Below are 15,413 nucleotides of genomic sequence, written 5' to 3'. Positions count from 1 at the left end.
GTAAAATCCTTGTCCACTCATCCCAGGTGTCTACGGAGTTGGGTCTTTTACCTGTGTATGGGTAGTTATTGGGCGACAGGGATATCCCCACCAGGCAACTGGAAAGCGGTTATCGACATTACCCATGGCTAAGCAAAAGTTGTCTTGTTGGAGGGACTTTGCAAGCGTGATCCAAACATTTTCTCTCAGTTGTGGCGCCATCCAGCTTCCAGCCATCTGGACCCATATGAAGAAAACAAGGCTAATAGCAGCAGACATCTGCGTAGATATTGTCTGCACGGTTCTGGTATAACGACAGGAAGAAAATCAGTTAATGAAGTTCTACAATGGTTCCTTGTTCCTATTTTCCCTGTCCTTTTTATAATTTTTTGTAAGGAAAGTAATAACCTAATATTAATGGGAGGGGGTAGAGGTTCGAGGGAAGTGGTAAGAGGGAAAGGGAGGGTAAATTGGAAGGGAAGGCACAGAAGGAATCATATCGTCGATGATTGAGAAGTGGTGGTGGGTGATCAAGACGCGGAAGATGAGATTAGGCGGTGTGATCTTCTTTTTCCGACGCCTCCACACGACAGAAGTGTCTAGTTGGTCGGGTTCTGGAGCGTGTTCTGGTGATGAGTTCTCTTCTAGGGTGGAGTCGAGGTATGGTTTTATGAACTTTCCGGGAATCCATTTCGGACCCTGCTCCGTAGAAACACACGCATACCCTCTCCCCCAAGTTAGCAGTGGATATGGTCCCATGATTTTTCTAGATTCAGGATCCCTGATAAGAACTGCAGGTCTTTCTTTTAGAATTGCTCAGGTGTTATTGTGAAAGTGCCTCAGTATAGCGGGGTTCGGCTCCTTCTCAGAGCAGTTAAGGTAATTATATACATACAGTGCCTTACATAATTTTTCTACAGGAGTCATTAAGAGGGTATGATTATGTTGTTGTTCTAGGAGCTTTTTGATCTCTTTCTGAGTCCGTTCTATGATGGACTGGCCGGTGGGATTATGTGGAATGCCGGTAGTATGGGCAATTCCCCATTGTTGTAGAAATTCTTGACAGTGCTTAGAAATGTAACCTGAGCCATTGTCAGTTTTTACATTCTTTGGCACACCTAGGGTGGCGAAAGCCATATAAAAATGTTTGATGATATCTTTTGCCTTTTCCCCGGTGTGAAGGGAGGTGAACACCACTCCAGAAAAAGTGTCAGTGGATATGTGGATGTATTTTAAGCACCCAAATGGCGCTAAATGTGTGACATCTGTTTGCCACAACTCTAAAGCCCCTAGTCCTCGGGGGTTAACCCCCGTCGCCACAGATGGGAGGGCAAAAGACTGGCAATTAGGGCATGTGGCAACAATAGCTCTTGCCTGTTCTCTCAGTAGTTTAAATTGGCACAAGAGCGCTGGTGCATTTTGATGGTAAAAGGCATGGCTAAGCCGTGCCTGCTGGAAAACATCAGGTAGGTTCAGTGTGGTTGGTAACATTTGTGCTGCCATGGCCAAGAAACCTGCTCTCCGATTGCCCTCGGCGATGAAACCTGGTAAATCCGTGTGTGACCGGATGTGCATCGCATGGTAGGGTTGCTCTCTGTGGGAGATTAGCCAAATTAATTCTGAGAGCAAGCCAAATAAATTTTTATTGTTGACATCTTTTAGCAGAGCATGTTCTGCTCTTTCTACTATCCCGGCGACATAGACCGAATGGGTAACCAAATTAAAAGGCTGTCGGAATTTTTTGAACGTTCTCACAACCGCAGGAAGTCCTGCGATCTGGGGGGAACCCTTAACTATCTGGATGTCAGACTCCCACTTCTGACTATCTGGGTCCTTCCAGGTGATCACTGATTTATGGGACTGACCTGACCCATCAGTGAACACTGGGAGAGCGTTTTTAATAGGAGTTTTACTTGACCACATTTTTGGGGCCAGGTGTAGTGAATCCTTGAATAGCTTGTGTTTTGGATAATGAATTGAAATTTGTCTGGGATAGCTATCGAGTGCAATTTGAATGTTTTCATTTGTTTGTAGTATAGAATCCATGCGTACCAGGCAGGCACGCGTACCAGGTCCTCATCAGGGAACATGATATGTACGGAGCTGGTGAGGACCTGATGCAGACCTTGGTTTAAGCAGTTTGTTCTGCAGAAGTGGCGGAGGCCGTCCTCATGGCTGCGCCAGTCCGCAGAAATGTGCCGGGTGGGCAATGGTTCTCCTGGATGGTAGGGAGACCTGGATGCTGTGATGGGCCACTTGTTGTCCTCGCGCGGCCCCTCGTCGCGCTCCGCTGCCTGTTTCCCAGTCGGTTTTGCCGGAGATGGTAAGGGTTCCTGTAATGCGATCTTGGATACTGAATGTTAATTGGGAAGGGATGCTCGACCTGCCAATGTGGACAGTCCGTCTGCATGTGACCTAGTTGGCCGCAGGTAAAACATCTGATGTTACTAAGATTTATCACTGCCTCCCCACTCCTTTACTGACCACCAGCGCCACCGTATGTTCTATCGATGCGGCTTTCAAGCATGCCTCGACCATCTGAGTGATGGTGGGCTCAGGGTCTTGTGGCAATGCCTGAAGCACTTTCTTAGTCTCTGTATTGGCGTTAGACATGGCCATTTTGCGAAGCAGTTCGTCTCTGGCTTCAACGTTATCAAATTGTCTTTCTATAGCTTCCCTTAGTCTGTCGATAAATTTGATAAAAGTCTCTTCTGGGCCTTGTAGAATTGACGCAAAGCTTTGGAGAGGGGTATTTCCATCAGGGATCTTAAGAAGCACTGCTTTGGCAGCGTCCCTGATCTCATCCAAGAGCATGTTGGGTAATAGAATCTGGTCTTCTGGACAGCTGAACTCTCCCTCTCCTGCAAGGGCGTCAACTCCTTCAGCCCCTTCTCCTAGTAATGTGGATAGTTCATATTTTTTGAGAAGCAGTTTTAGAAGCTTCTTCCAATGGATCTCCCATAGAAGGAGTTCCGTAGGAGAAAAGAAGGCTTTAGCTATATAGCGTAAGTCGTGTTGAATCAGCATGTGGCCCGCAAACGTAAGGTCCAAAACATTCTTAAAAAATGGCGAATTGTGCCCATAGTCTTTTGTGGCTTTCCGCAGTTCCTTGACCCCAGCGTAAGGCAGCTGTTCCCACCGAGGTTCCTTCCCCCTTGTTAAAATGACCGGTGCTGCAAACGTCCCTAGATCTCCAGCGAGATCCAGGTCCCCATCCCGAATGGCCTCCTCCCTGATCCGGGCTCAGCCCCCTCTGGACGTGGTGGTAGGCCGGGGTTCATCACTGTCTTCATCCTCATCAGAGGATGAAGCAGGACGGGCTAGGGTATGGAGCCTCTCCTTGACCGGTGGGTCTCGGTGACAGGAGACCCAGCAGGCCAAGATGGCCTGCTTCCGGCAAGGCCTGCTTCTGGTTCCGGTGACGTGGGAACCGGAAGGGAGAGGGGAGGGGAGGGGAGGGGAGGGGAGGGGAGGGGAGGGGAGGGGAGGGGAGGGGGAGGGGAGGGGAGGGGAGGGGAGGGGAGGAGAGGAGAGGAGAGGAGAGGAGAGGAGAGGAGAGGAGAGGAGAGGAGAGGAGAGGAGAGGAGAGGAGAGGAGAGGAGAGGAGAGGAGAGGAGAGGAGAGGAGAGGAGAGGAGAGGAGAGGAGAGGAGAGGAGAGGAGAGGAGAGGAGAGGAGAGGAGAGGAGAGGAGAGGAGAGGAGAGGAGAGGAGAGGAGAGGAGAGGAGAGGAGAGGAGGTGTGGCCCAACCCGCCCCCGGGGGTGTGGCCTTCCAGTGGGCCTGTCCCACCCACCAGGGGCCCACCCAGGGGTGTGGTCTGGGAGGTAGGAGGGGAGGGTCCCGACAACACGGAAGTCGACGCTGTATTGGAGGAGGGACCTGACGCAGGGGCGGCACCCAACGGGGGAGGGAGTGATGGTGAAGTGGCGGGAACCCGAGGGGACACTGAGGGAGGGAAGGCGCCATTTTGTTTTGTTTGACGATCGCCCGTGTGGCCGTCGCCATTTTGTGCCATCTGCACCTTGTAATCACTATTTGAACAACCGGGATTGAAACTGGGATCAGGGGTTCTTGGAGTGAGGGAATTGGTAAGGTTCGTACTGGTGTGGCCAGTCCCAGGACGAGGAGAGGACAGAGTGGGATGAGAAGCGGCAGGGAGACGACAGCAACCCTGTGCCACTTGGCAGGATCTGTCTCCCAACCCGCTCTTAGGGGAAGTGGGGTAAGGATTGGGGAGGGAGGAACAAGGGGTAGGAGAACCGGTGACCCAATTCTTCTTTTCTGATTTAAATAACTTAAAGATTGAATTATATATAGGAAAAAAAGGTCCAACCCGAAAATTCCCCTTTACTTGTAAATCATAAATATGTTTCCCAACTCTTCCCCAGAATAAAACAGAAGAGGCATCTCTCCAAGTTACGTCAGGGAAATGGTCAAAAACAAAATTAACAAAAGCTTTTAAATCCCTCTTTTTAAAAGAAACATCTCCCAGAACGAGGGCAGACTTAACTTGGAGATAAAAATCCCGTCTAACCAGAGAAAGACGGTTACCCATTATCTCTCGACAGAGATTCCCCCCCCCCCCGAAGCAAATGGAGAAAGAAAAAAGAAGAGCCTGAGTCAGATGCTGCGAGGAGCAGCAGGCAGCCGCACTGCAAACTCACCACCAGAAGGACGCAGGCAAAAAGAAAGGTGCTCCGAATGGGTGGTGGATCTCTGCTGGTCCCGGAGATTCTAAAGCTTCCCCTGAAGCTGAGGATTGGAAGTCTGCGGGTTATCAGCAGGTCCAGAGACAGCAGTCTTCCAAGATGAAAGTGCAGCCGCCCTGGAAACTGATGCCGAACAACGCTTAAAATCCTCAGGAAGCTGGGTCACAGATCCGAGAGTCCTTCGGAGACGTTCAGGGCTGAACAAGCAGGTGTTCAGCCTGTTCGGGCACCAGTTGAGGCATCCTGGACCTTGGTCCTGTGGGGAAACCCGCTGGTGGCCGGTCGACAGGAGCCACGATAACTAGGAGGATGGATCCACCAATAGACGGGACGACACCCAGAGCGCTGCAGTTCTCAAGGGTTTATTGCAGGTACAACAAGGGCAGAAGGAGGCAGGGAAAGGCAGGAGAGATGCAGGGAGACCACCTCTTGAGAGGGGAGCTAACTCTGAGGGCCCCCTCCAGAGGAGGGGTCGGGGATTATATCCGAGGAAGGGGAGGTGGGGTCAGGGTACATATGGACCAGTAGGATGGGGGCCCATGGGAGGAGTAAGGATGGGACAATCCAATGGGAGACAGGGGAAGGAGTGGTTACAGGGAAAGAACCAATTACAGAACATAGAACAAGGAACTTTCCAGAACTGGGGTTGGCATAACTGTTTGATAGGCATAAACTGGGGAGGGTGCATCTAGTGATGGACATGGAAAAGGTGGGAACTCTGATACAATGCTCCTCTTTAAACTACAGCAGTTTCCCATGGCATCCCTGACAGATCCCCTCCAGGACCACCTCCCACAGCGCTGGGTGGTTAGCCGCAGCCAGAGGTATGGCCAGAGGCACCCTGCCCACAACAGTAAAAAGCTTTATATATTCTTGGTAAGCCAACCCCCACATTCATACATATTCCACTCTTCCAACACTGCTTCTCCTTCATCCCATCTTCCCAGTGCTTGTGCAGTCCTTCTTGCTTCGACTCCCCACAATGGTCAAAGATCAGCATTACAACTTACATCATTAACACAATAATCATATTAGAAAAACTCCAAATCTTAACAAAGCTTCTTTTAACATTATAACGCACGCCTGTACCATACCACCTGTTTATAACAACAGTAAATGGAGACTAACTGGGAATCTGTCCCAAAATCACGCAACTGCTCTAAAACAAACAATTGCAGTCACTGCCAAACAAAACTCGATAATCTTGTTTTCTTCTCTTACATGAACATAGCAAAGGGACATGGTGCTGCTGGAGACAGAAGAAAGCACCAAACCAGTGCTCCATAATGTGACATTGTCAGTGCTCCAATTTCTAGACCACAGTCATCTGCTCTATTCAGTAATACCACAAGGCAAAGAAATGTATGTTTCCTCTCTTTAAGCAATTGGCTACCAAGCCTGTAGCTTAACTGATTAAAAAATATCTGAGCACTAATCCTGTGGTGTTGAAATACTCTTTATTTGATATTGTTTTATTTTTATATTTATTATTCTATTATTTTTATTAAAATGTATTATGTTTATTTTATTTTCTGAGAGTGTTTTAAGAGGAAATACCTATTAGAACAGATGAAGTAGGTAACTAATGGGATCAATAACTTGGAAAAATAATATTTAAAATACTTTTAAGTGTTTTTACCAAAAGATTTTCATAAATCACTGTTCATGCATCCCTTTACCCAATCAGCTCTCTGATCATGTGGCATCCATGCACCTCCCCAGCCAGTCACTGCCTCATGCATGAGGTAAGCACATGCCAGCCATATAACCTGATGTCTGGTTACAGGACCTGGTTTGTACCTGGCTGTTAGTTGAACCTTTCCCAGAGTGTTTTCTGTTGAGCTAAAGTGAACAGGATTTCTTGCCTCCCACAGTCAGGAAAGAAATTAAGCCAAACGAGGCAAGCATTGTATCTGAGAACCATTTATTAATAATGAAAAAATAAAATAAAAAGGAGTTATCATACTAAAGAGGGCTAGAAAAGACAGAGAAAGAGGAAGAAAAATGGGAGGGAGAGAGAGGGAAGACAGAGGGAAAAGGAGGGCTTTATCACCAGGGGCTGGGAAGTGCTCTTGACATCCACAAGGCGGGGGTTGTGCATGCTGCCTGCCTGGGAACTACTGCTGTGGTGACAGGCGACTGGACACAAGGCGAGGGAGCGCTCGGGCAGGAGGTCCAGAAGCCTGGACAGGGTCTCATGGTGGTGGTCAGGCTCAGGATCACGGTGGTGGTCAGGCTCAGGATCATGGTGGTGGTCAGGCTCAGGATCATGGTGGTGGTCAGGCTCAGAGGTGGGCAGGGCTGGATGCAGGGAACTCGGGCAGGGACACAGAGATGAAGCAGGCAGGCTGTAGGTCAGGGACACAGTGAGGCAGGACAGAGGCAAGCACAAGCAAGAGCCAGTGAGGGCAGGAGAGCCAAAAGGTAGACTGGGGCCAGGGCAAAAATGTAAGACTCAAAAGCCCCGAGAGCTTGTGACACTGTTACTTTTTATGCCCCTGGCTCCACCCAAAGTCCACCTGACCAATCCAATGTCCAACTGCAGTCCATTGGTAGAGACATTTTGCCACTGATTGCAGAATGTTTCTGGAGGGTTCAGTATCATTGATGTTCCCCTGCTGACTGCCTGTCCCATGTAAGATATGAACTGGTTGCCAGGCAAAGTCTCCCCAGAGTCAAGGTTTTCCTCCATCTTCTCCTAGCTGCCTCCTTGACATGGCACATGTGCAGCTGCTCCCCCACAGGCCTCTGACAACCAGGGTTGAGACAAATCAAAAGTAAATTGGCTCCTTACATCATCCTTTTAAATAAATCCATTAGAAGTATACAGAACTGTTTTATTCTGCCTGTCGGCAGTGTGGGTCATGCGTTCTGAAGAGACAATTAACCTGAAGTGAGAAATTTGCAAGCACCAAGGTATTGCACTGAAAAGTAAAACCAAGGTCTTTTCACCTTATTATGTAAGACACTATAAAACCTTCAGTTTCTTGCTAGAGAGAGAGAATTTCCAGAGCAGAGATTAAAAGATAGGATGAAATTAATAGAAATGCTGAAATGTGGGGTTTTCTTTTTCTTCTTCCTTTCCTTTCCTTTTCCTGCTAGGATCTCACTGAGTGCATACAGTTCTACTGAGGGCCCATGTGGTGGCACTGTTTGCTGAAATCTTTATTTCACAGACTGAAGGACAAATCCTACAGGGAGGAAAAGAGAAGGAAAAGGACAAATCTCACTAATGGAGCTTTTCATGTTGCAGTGGTCAAGTGACATGGTCAACTCTCACTTTTATGTGCCTGTACCATCATGTTCTTTTCAGTCCCATCCCCAGGATTCCTGCACAGGGAATATTGATATTTTTATTTCTCCCCCTTTTTTTTTTTTTTTTTTTTTCCTTTTTTCAGTTATGTCAAATACCAGAGAATAGAAAAATATCAATTTTTAGATAAATGCCCAAGTGTGGGATAATATATATATATAATATAGATCAATATTATATGTATTTATATTTATATATATATATATATATATATATATAACAGATATATGTGTATATGTTACATATTCTTTTTTTTTTCCCAATCAGAAATATGGTAACACGGAGCCAGTTAAACTTATTAACATTCCTGAATAGGGACTCGGAAACTTGAAATGCAGATGTTCTGAGCACATAGCTTGGAATCTCTTATTTATTAGTTCCTATTTTATACCTTAAAAAACATTCAGTATGCTCTTACTTGAACTGCTTGTGAACAAACTTCTAGTCTTTCACGCTTTATGCAATAATTAAGAGTTAATATATCCCCTTTTCTTGGAGGGAATACAACCCTTTAAAGTCACTGGTATTACTGAAATTTAATGGCATCACTTGAGATAGCTGGTGGAGAGATTCAGGTGCCTAAACAGACATGTCCAGGGTCTTTAGATGCCATGGGGTATCCAAGACACTGCTCTGGGAAAGACACAAGAAATCTTGGGCACCCAGAGTCCCATTGGAAAGCCTATGGGCAGCAAGTGGGAAAACACATGGGATTATTTCTGAGTGCTACAAGACCTTTGTAAAGTCAGGATGCCTCAGCCTTTGAGGGAAAGGATTCAAAGCTCACATCTGTGACTCTGGGATAGGAGCTCCTTCTAGCCCTCCCTTCCAGGATGTATTCTCCTGTCCATTAGTTTGGTGCTGCCTTTAGAGTTCTTAGGACCCCATGTCTCAGGGGAGGAAAGAGTGGTAGGAGTTTTCTGCTATTTTATTTAATAAAATTATTACAGCCAAAGTCAGAACAGGGGAGGGCAGGAGCTGTGAGGAAGGGACAAGAAAGAAGGATGGAGACCTCCTTTTCTGGCAGCAATAACCCATTATGGTATTTTGTACTATTTAAATCAGCATCTCTTTTTTTTTTTTTTTTTTTTTTTCTCAGAGAGCTTTGGTGCTCTCTCCAGAAGGTCAACTGGTTGTTTCCAGGCCCCAAGCCACCATCTCTTCCCCAGATGTGATGTGGGAGGATATTTGTCATCTCCCTCATCATGGCTTATACCCCTGTGGATCTGCTCACTAGACTTTGTGGTGCTGGGTTAAGTCATGGGGATTTTGAAGATGGGGTTCAGCTGCTTTTACGTGAAAAGTGTCCCACAACAAAAACTGCAGTTAGGTACATTGGGACATTTCTGAAAGCATCAGCAAACTTTGGGCACCCAACTCCAGATAAACACTTGTGAAAGTCTTGCTATAGTCCCTTTTCAGAAAGAGACGTGATAGCTCAGCCTATCCTACCGGTCTTACTTCCAGTAAGTAAATCCTCCCAGTTAAGTAGGAATAGATGTCATTTGTGGTCGTTGTGAAAGTTTGACTGAGTTTAGGATCCCCTTCCTAATCAAGCCATTAACTTTAAAGATGAAGCAGAGAAGAACACAATGTAACAGCAATAAAATAATTACGGTTGGAAACAAGTCTTTGTTGCTGTCTGGGAATTTGCAGAGGAAACCTGAGTTTTGACACGCACTGTTATTGTCATGCTGCATTGATATTCAGACTGATGGTTGCTCAATGAATCTCTCTCTTCTTCTTCCAGTATAATGTGAGACGAATTTGCACAAGATGAGAATATTTACATGTTCAAAATGCAGACTTCCAACCTGATACTGTAAGAAAGGAAGTTTGTAATTGAAAATTAATTCATACTGGAAAGTGTAGTCAATAGACAATTACTGAGATACAGCTTGTGTTTATTGCTTGAGAAATTTTACACAAGATTTATAACAACTAAAACCAATTACCTTTACATGTAAAGAACAGTCTAAAAAGATGAAACTTAATTAATGTAGAAGCCTTCAAACATTCTTTATCTCTTGCAAATAATCACCAACCAAACAGTAATTAAAAAAAAAAAAAGGATGTGAAAGTCAGCATGTTATTTGTGTTGTAAAAGATTACAGAAAAATCCCCATATTGTACACAATTCTTGTCCTATTAGTTTTGCTGAAGTGTGGCACAACCATTTTACTCCAGAAGAGTAGGAGGTGAAAATCAGATACAATATTTGTGAAATTGAAGGCAAGTAAGTACAATTTTTTATTAAAGTATTCCGGTGCACTGCTGCCTCTTCCATCCTCTGTACCTGCTCTCTAGACCCCTCTGAAAACCCCAGAAACATGGGAGTTGCATTCTTCATGCAGAGACTTCAGAAGGAGCTTCACTGGATGTACTAATTCACATTTGTGGGAAAAAGTATTTAACTCTTGACCCAAATAAGAATAAATATTCTGTTCAGAGCTCTGACAAGAAATTCCTTATGACATCAAAACGGGATTCATACAAGAGGCCACTCTTCAACCACTTTTTCCCCACCTGTAGTCATGTTCATTAAAAAAATTAAAGTATTAAAAATACTTCCTTGGGACAAGTTACAGCGGAGAAAATTTTCTTACTCTTGGAAAATTTTTATCTGAAGTGCTGTGTCCAGATCTCGTCCCATCAGGACAAGAGAAAGATGGAGCTCCTGGAGCAGGTCCAGCAGAGGCTACAAAGATGAGGAAGGGCCTGGAGCATCTCCCTGCTGAGGAAAGTTTGAGGGAGCTGGGGCTGCTCAGCCTGGAGAGGAGCCCCAGCTGAGAGAGAACCCCATCCCTGTCTGTCCCTGTGTGCAGGGAGGGCCAGAACAGGGCCCAGGCTCTGCTCAGGGCACCCAGCAATGGCACCAGAGGAACGAGCAGGGACTGAGCCCAGGGAGTTCCACCTGGACATGAGGAAGAACTGTCCTGGACAGTGACCCAGCACTGGGACAGATGGTGCAGAGAGGGGATGGAGTCTCCCTCACCGGAGATATCCCAGATGCCTGTGGACACAATCCCGTGCCCTGTGCTCTGGGATGGCCCTGCTGGAGCAAGGAGGTAGGACCAGATCATCCACTGTGGTCCCTTCCAGCCTTAACTGATTCTGGAATTCTGTGAGATACTGAATGCATTGCATTTCAAAATGCAATTTCAATACTTTTCCATCTACCAAGAGTTTTTTTTTTTTTTTTTTAAATCTCAAAGACAAAGGATCTTAAAGACATAAAGCCAAAGAAGTCAGATCAATCAGAAGTCTCAACACCAATTATAGAAGATGGTTCAGAATGTGCACACCACCTCAGCATAGCCGGAGCCCGAGTGCCACTGCGCACCAGAACCCGGGCTAGCTCTGTTTTGCTCCGGTGGAGCAGCGAGTGTGGGGAACTGCCTTGGCTGGGGTGAAGCCACAGGCAGAACCTTAGAGCCAGCAATGCTCCACACAGAGAGGCGGTGTTCCTCAGCAGGTGGCCAGGGACTGAGCAAAGAAGGAAGAGGAGGCTCTCCAGCCATGACAGTCTAACCAGTTTATTGAAATCAAAGGGATCAGAATGCAGAGAGCCCCAAGCAGCTCTGTGCATGGGGTTTTAAGGCATAGCAAAATAGGGCGTGGACACAAAATGATAACCAGTAAGGTTGCATTAGAGGTGGAGTTCAGGGGCAGATACCAACCAGGATAGGGGGAGGAAGAAAATTTTGGCTGAGGATTGGTCCAGGCACTGAGTGGCAGAGAATGTTCTGGAAGAAGGGGCAGGGCTGCCTTGACAGGCAGGGAAGGGTCTGGAATAAAGGGAGGGCATACCTTGAGGGACAGATGGAAAGAAGGGCACAATTTAGGGAGAAACTAATTTGGGGAAAACATAGGGGGATAACAGAACAAACCATTTAACAATGACTTAAATAAATAAACACAAACCACTGCACCTGAGGGCATTGGCCAAATTGGAATAGTATTGAAGAATGGAAAGGTGAAGCCTCTTTCTTCAGAGTCCTGCACTATTTGTTGTCCACACATCCAGAAACAAATGCCTTCTGGGTTCAGGTCTTGAAAGATGCTTTCCCTAGACTTTGTTTCTGGGAATTGCCATTTTGATTCAGATTTTGGGGGAAGTTTGAGTCTTTAATATTTTTTTTCCTTTGTTTTGTGACTCCCATACTGAACAGATCTTGGTAAGGTAACTGACGAGCCTTTGATATTAGTGCTATTTTTTTTTCCTTTCCTCTGTGAAAGACAATCGTTTAAACACTCAATGACTGAAATGCCTACTTCTAACTGTGATGTGGGATCAAGATAAAATGTGTAAGACATGTGCAATGGTCTGTAGAAGTCAGATAGGATAAAGAAATTATTTCTTTTCTTTCCCATTTAAAATCAGTGAAATTCAACCTGTTGAATTTGGTCTTTTGGTGAGTTAATATTTTTGTAATATTTTCTTCTCTTTCTAAAAATCTGAACAAAGCATCCAAAAAAAGGAGGGTGAAAATTTTGTTCTCTTCCTAATTGCAATGACCACAATTAACTTTCTATATGCATTTTGCTATATTTTTTTCCTTTTATTTTTTTTTTAAGAGGACCAATGTGTGAATAAGTGGATTTTGCCTCTTGCTTAAGAAGATGAAGATCTCCTGTCTGAAACCCTGTGAGTAAAACGTGGTCATCGGAGGGGAGTTTTGCCTCCAGGCACAGGGAAGATAAACAATGAGTATTGCAGTAATTTTCACCCTGGAGTGCAAAGAAGCTGCAAATTAGTTATAGAGAGAGAAGTAAGTGTTTTGAGTGGAAATTTTCCACTGATCTTCTCTCTTAAAATTATTTATGAGTTTAAAGAATAATTAGAATGGGAGGAAAAAAAGCCACAAGATTTATTGATCTGTTGTTATTCTAGAGCTTGGGGTTTGTGCTGCTTTTTCCAGAGCTGCAGCAATTTTAGGGTTTATTTTAGGTGCTGGGAAGGCACCTAAATCTTTAACACCTGCACCAAAATAGAATTTAGTGCTGAAGTGACCCAGGAGATGGAAAAAATATGCTGAGGGGAAGTGTAATCTCCTGTGATTGTTTTCCATGTGAAATGTGTGAAAAGTGCAGAGCTCTCCTGTGGAAGTCACTCTTCCCCTTTCTCCTGTGCAAGCAGGGAATCAGGATCTGATGGCAGGACAGATTTGGTGCTTTGTGAGCAGTTTTGGGCACAAAAGACAAAACGTGTGCATGGGCTATTATGCACAGACCTCCTGGGTGGCTTCTCAGCGCTTGATTACACTTTAATTATTTTTGTAATGCGAAAGTGAGCCTACTCTCCTGAGGAGAAAGAACTGCTTCTATTAATCTATCAGGTTATAGCAGGGGATCAGCAATTAGCTGTGTGCTTTCTATTCTGCTATAATTATTAATAATGAGCGGCCTACAGGAGCCTTGTTTTCCACAGCAAATCCCATTCCATCCAGCAGTCAGATGGGTTGTTTTGGTCACGGTTTGAGAGACGGATCCAAGGGAGTGTGAGCTGTGCTGAACTGAACAGAGCCTGGGCAGGCAGTTCTGGCTGGTGCATCCCCTGTGACGTGGTGGCACCAACAGCACCAGTCCTGGGAACGGCACAGACAGGTTCAGGGGAAGCTGCCAGCAGAACACAGCCCACAGCCTGATGCAGGAGCTTCCTTCCTCAATTTCTGTCGCTGCTATTAGCAGCACAGATGGTCTCTCCAGCAGTTAAAGGTACCTCCACTGAGAGCATTTTGGGGGTGGATCGTAAGTGCTGGTCCTGTTACTCCCCAGTCATATGCCAACAGAGAATTGTGGGGGTGGATGATATGCTGAAGGTTGGACTCGATGATATTGGATGTTTTTTTTCCAACCTCAGTGATTCTGTGATAGGTACTCCTATTACAGCACCATATTTCAAGATATCAATGACCTGCCCAAAATTTATTCAGCCTCATTTCCAGCCCAGATATCTATAGCCATGTCTCAAAACAATCTCAGGGAAAACAATTAATAAATATTTCTCTTTTTTTAATAGGCAAAACCCATTCTTTTCACTGTTTTACTGAAAACATGCAATTACCCAGAATTTCTCCAAGAGAGGCTGAAGTGCCACTGGGCAAGTAACTGCAGTATCAGAAATTGTATATGTTGGGTCTGAAAAATGCTACGTGGGCAAAAGATTTTTTGGAAACCATATTTTTGACACCTCCATTTGGCTGGAACATACCCTATAGTAATTTTCCCTTTCTCAACTGTTGCTTGGTGTGAAAATTTAATTTGTGGGAAAGAAAAAGTATATATGACTAAATAACATACACATACAGAACAGACTGTGAAATTAATCCTCAGTTCTAACTTATCTGAATTTTCCAGATCTTGATACTGCAGTCTGATTTTTTCTTCTAAGTGTTTTTGGCAAGTGTTTCTGGACCAAGTAACTTCCCAGCAAAAGGGAGAATTTAATAACTGTAATTTTATTAAGGAGTCCTGCTTCTATTTGATAACTTCTGCTAGGAAAAGAGCTTTACAAGATTAGTGTCCCTCTGAGCAATTAAGTAGCAGGGTCCCCTAATCTCTGAAGTCATACACAAAAGAAGTAGAGTAGTAGATTTTGCTTCTCTGGGATCGTAACAATTATTTATTGCTTTTAATAAGTCTGAGTTTTCTTGGATCTGTCAGAATATCCTTTTGTACTAGTGTAAACGGGAGTAATTCTAACAGTCCATGGTGCTGATAAGGTGAAATCAGAATTATGACCGATCTATTTTTAATTTCTTGCATCGTGAAAGAAAAAGAGAGCATAGAACAACTCAATGAAGGTTCAAACCCTGTGGATTTCTAGCTCTTTCATAAAAAATGTTATTTTAAAAGTTTCAGCTTTATAGAGCTTCTCTCAATTTTCCCCTATAGAGCAGGTTTATAGTGAACTGGCTCTATCCAAAGTATTTTAGGGCAGAAAAGCACTCACATTGATCTTCTTTCATGGTTTTGTTTTGATTTTGGTGCAGCTGGGACCTGGAGGGTGGGAAGAACCTGCCAAGGCTGTTTCCCCTCACACAAGTCAAGCAGGATATTCCTGAGGAGATGGAATATGTAATGTGCTGCTTCAGTAGCTTTTCATATGCTGCTGCATTTTGTCAGGAGGGTCATATCCCAACACGTGACAGCCAGTCACTTTAATAATTCCTGGAAAAATAAATAGGAACAAAAGTAGTGGGAATAATGGAGCTAGTCACGAATACTCCTCTCCATGTTCTCAAGCAAGCAGGGGGACTCCAGCTCTGTGGGTTTTTGGCCCTGGGAAGTTGCATCACTATTTGTCAAGTTTGCTTGATGGAGGTGCTTCATCACCTGCCTTGCCTGGGTTGGAAAGGTGCTGGCAGGTGGGTTTCAGCTCAGTTGTGTTTACTTTTGGAGCCACTCCA

The 15,413-nt window shown here is 45.0% G+C and overlaps 1 long non-coding RNA gene across 1 annotated transcript; it reads left to right on the top strand.

Moving 5' to 3' along the window:
* The first annotated feature begins 4,312 nt into the window (after positions 1 to 4,312).
* On the top strand, positions 4,313 to 6,123 carry LOC128782095 (uncharacterized). Its single transcript, XR_008428650.1, has 2 exons — positions 4,313 to 5,059; positions 5,436 to 6,123. It is a non-coding gene; the product is annotated as an uncharacterized LOC128782095 (long non-coding RNA).
* The last annotated feature ends 9,290 nt before the right edge of the window (positions 6,124 to 15,413 follow it).

The sequence above is a fragment of the Vidua chalybeata genome, chromosome Z (genome assembly GCF_026979565.1).
Source record: "Vidua chalybeata isolate OUT-0048 chromosome Z, bVidCha1 merged haplotype, whole genome shotgun sequence".
Classification (NCBI taxonomy): Eukaryota; Metazoa; Chordata; class Aves; order Passeriformes; family Viduidae; genus Vidua; species Vidua chalybeata.
This window is presented reverse-complemented; position numbering and strand designations above follow the sequence as displayed.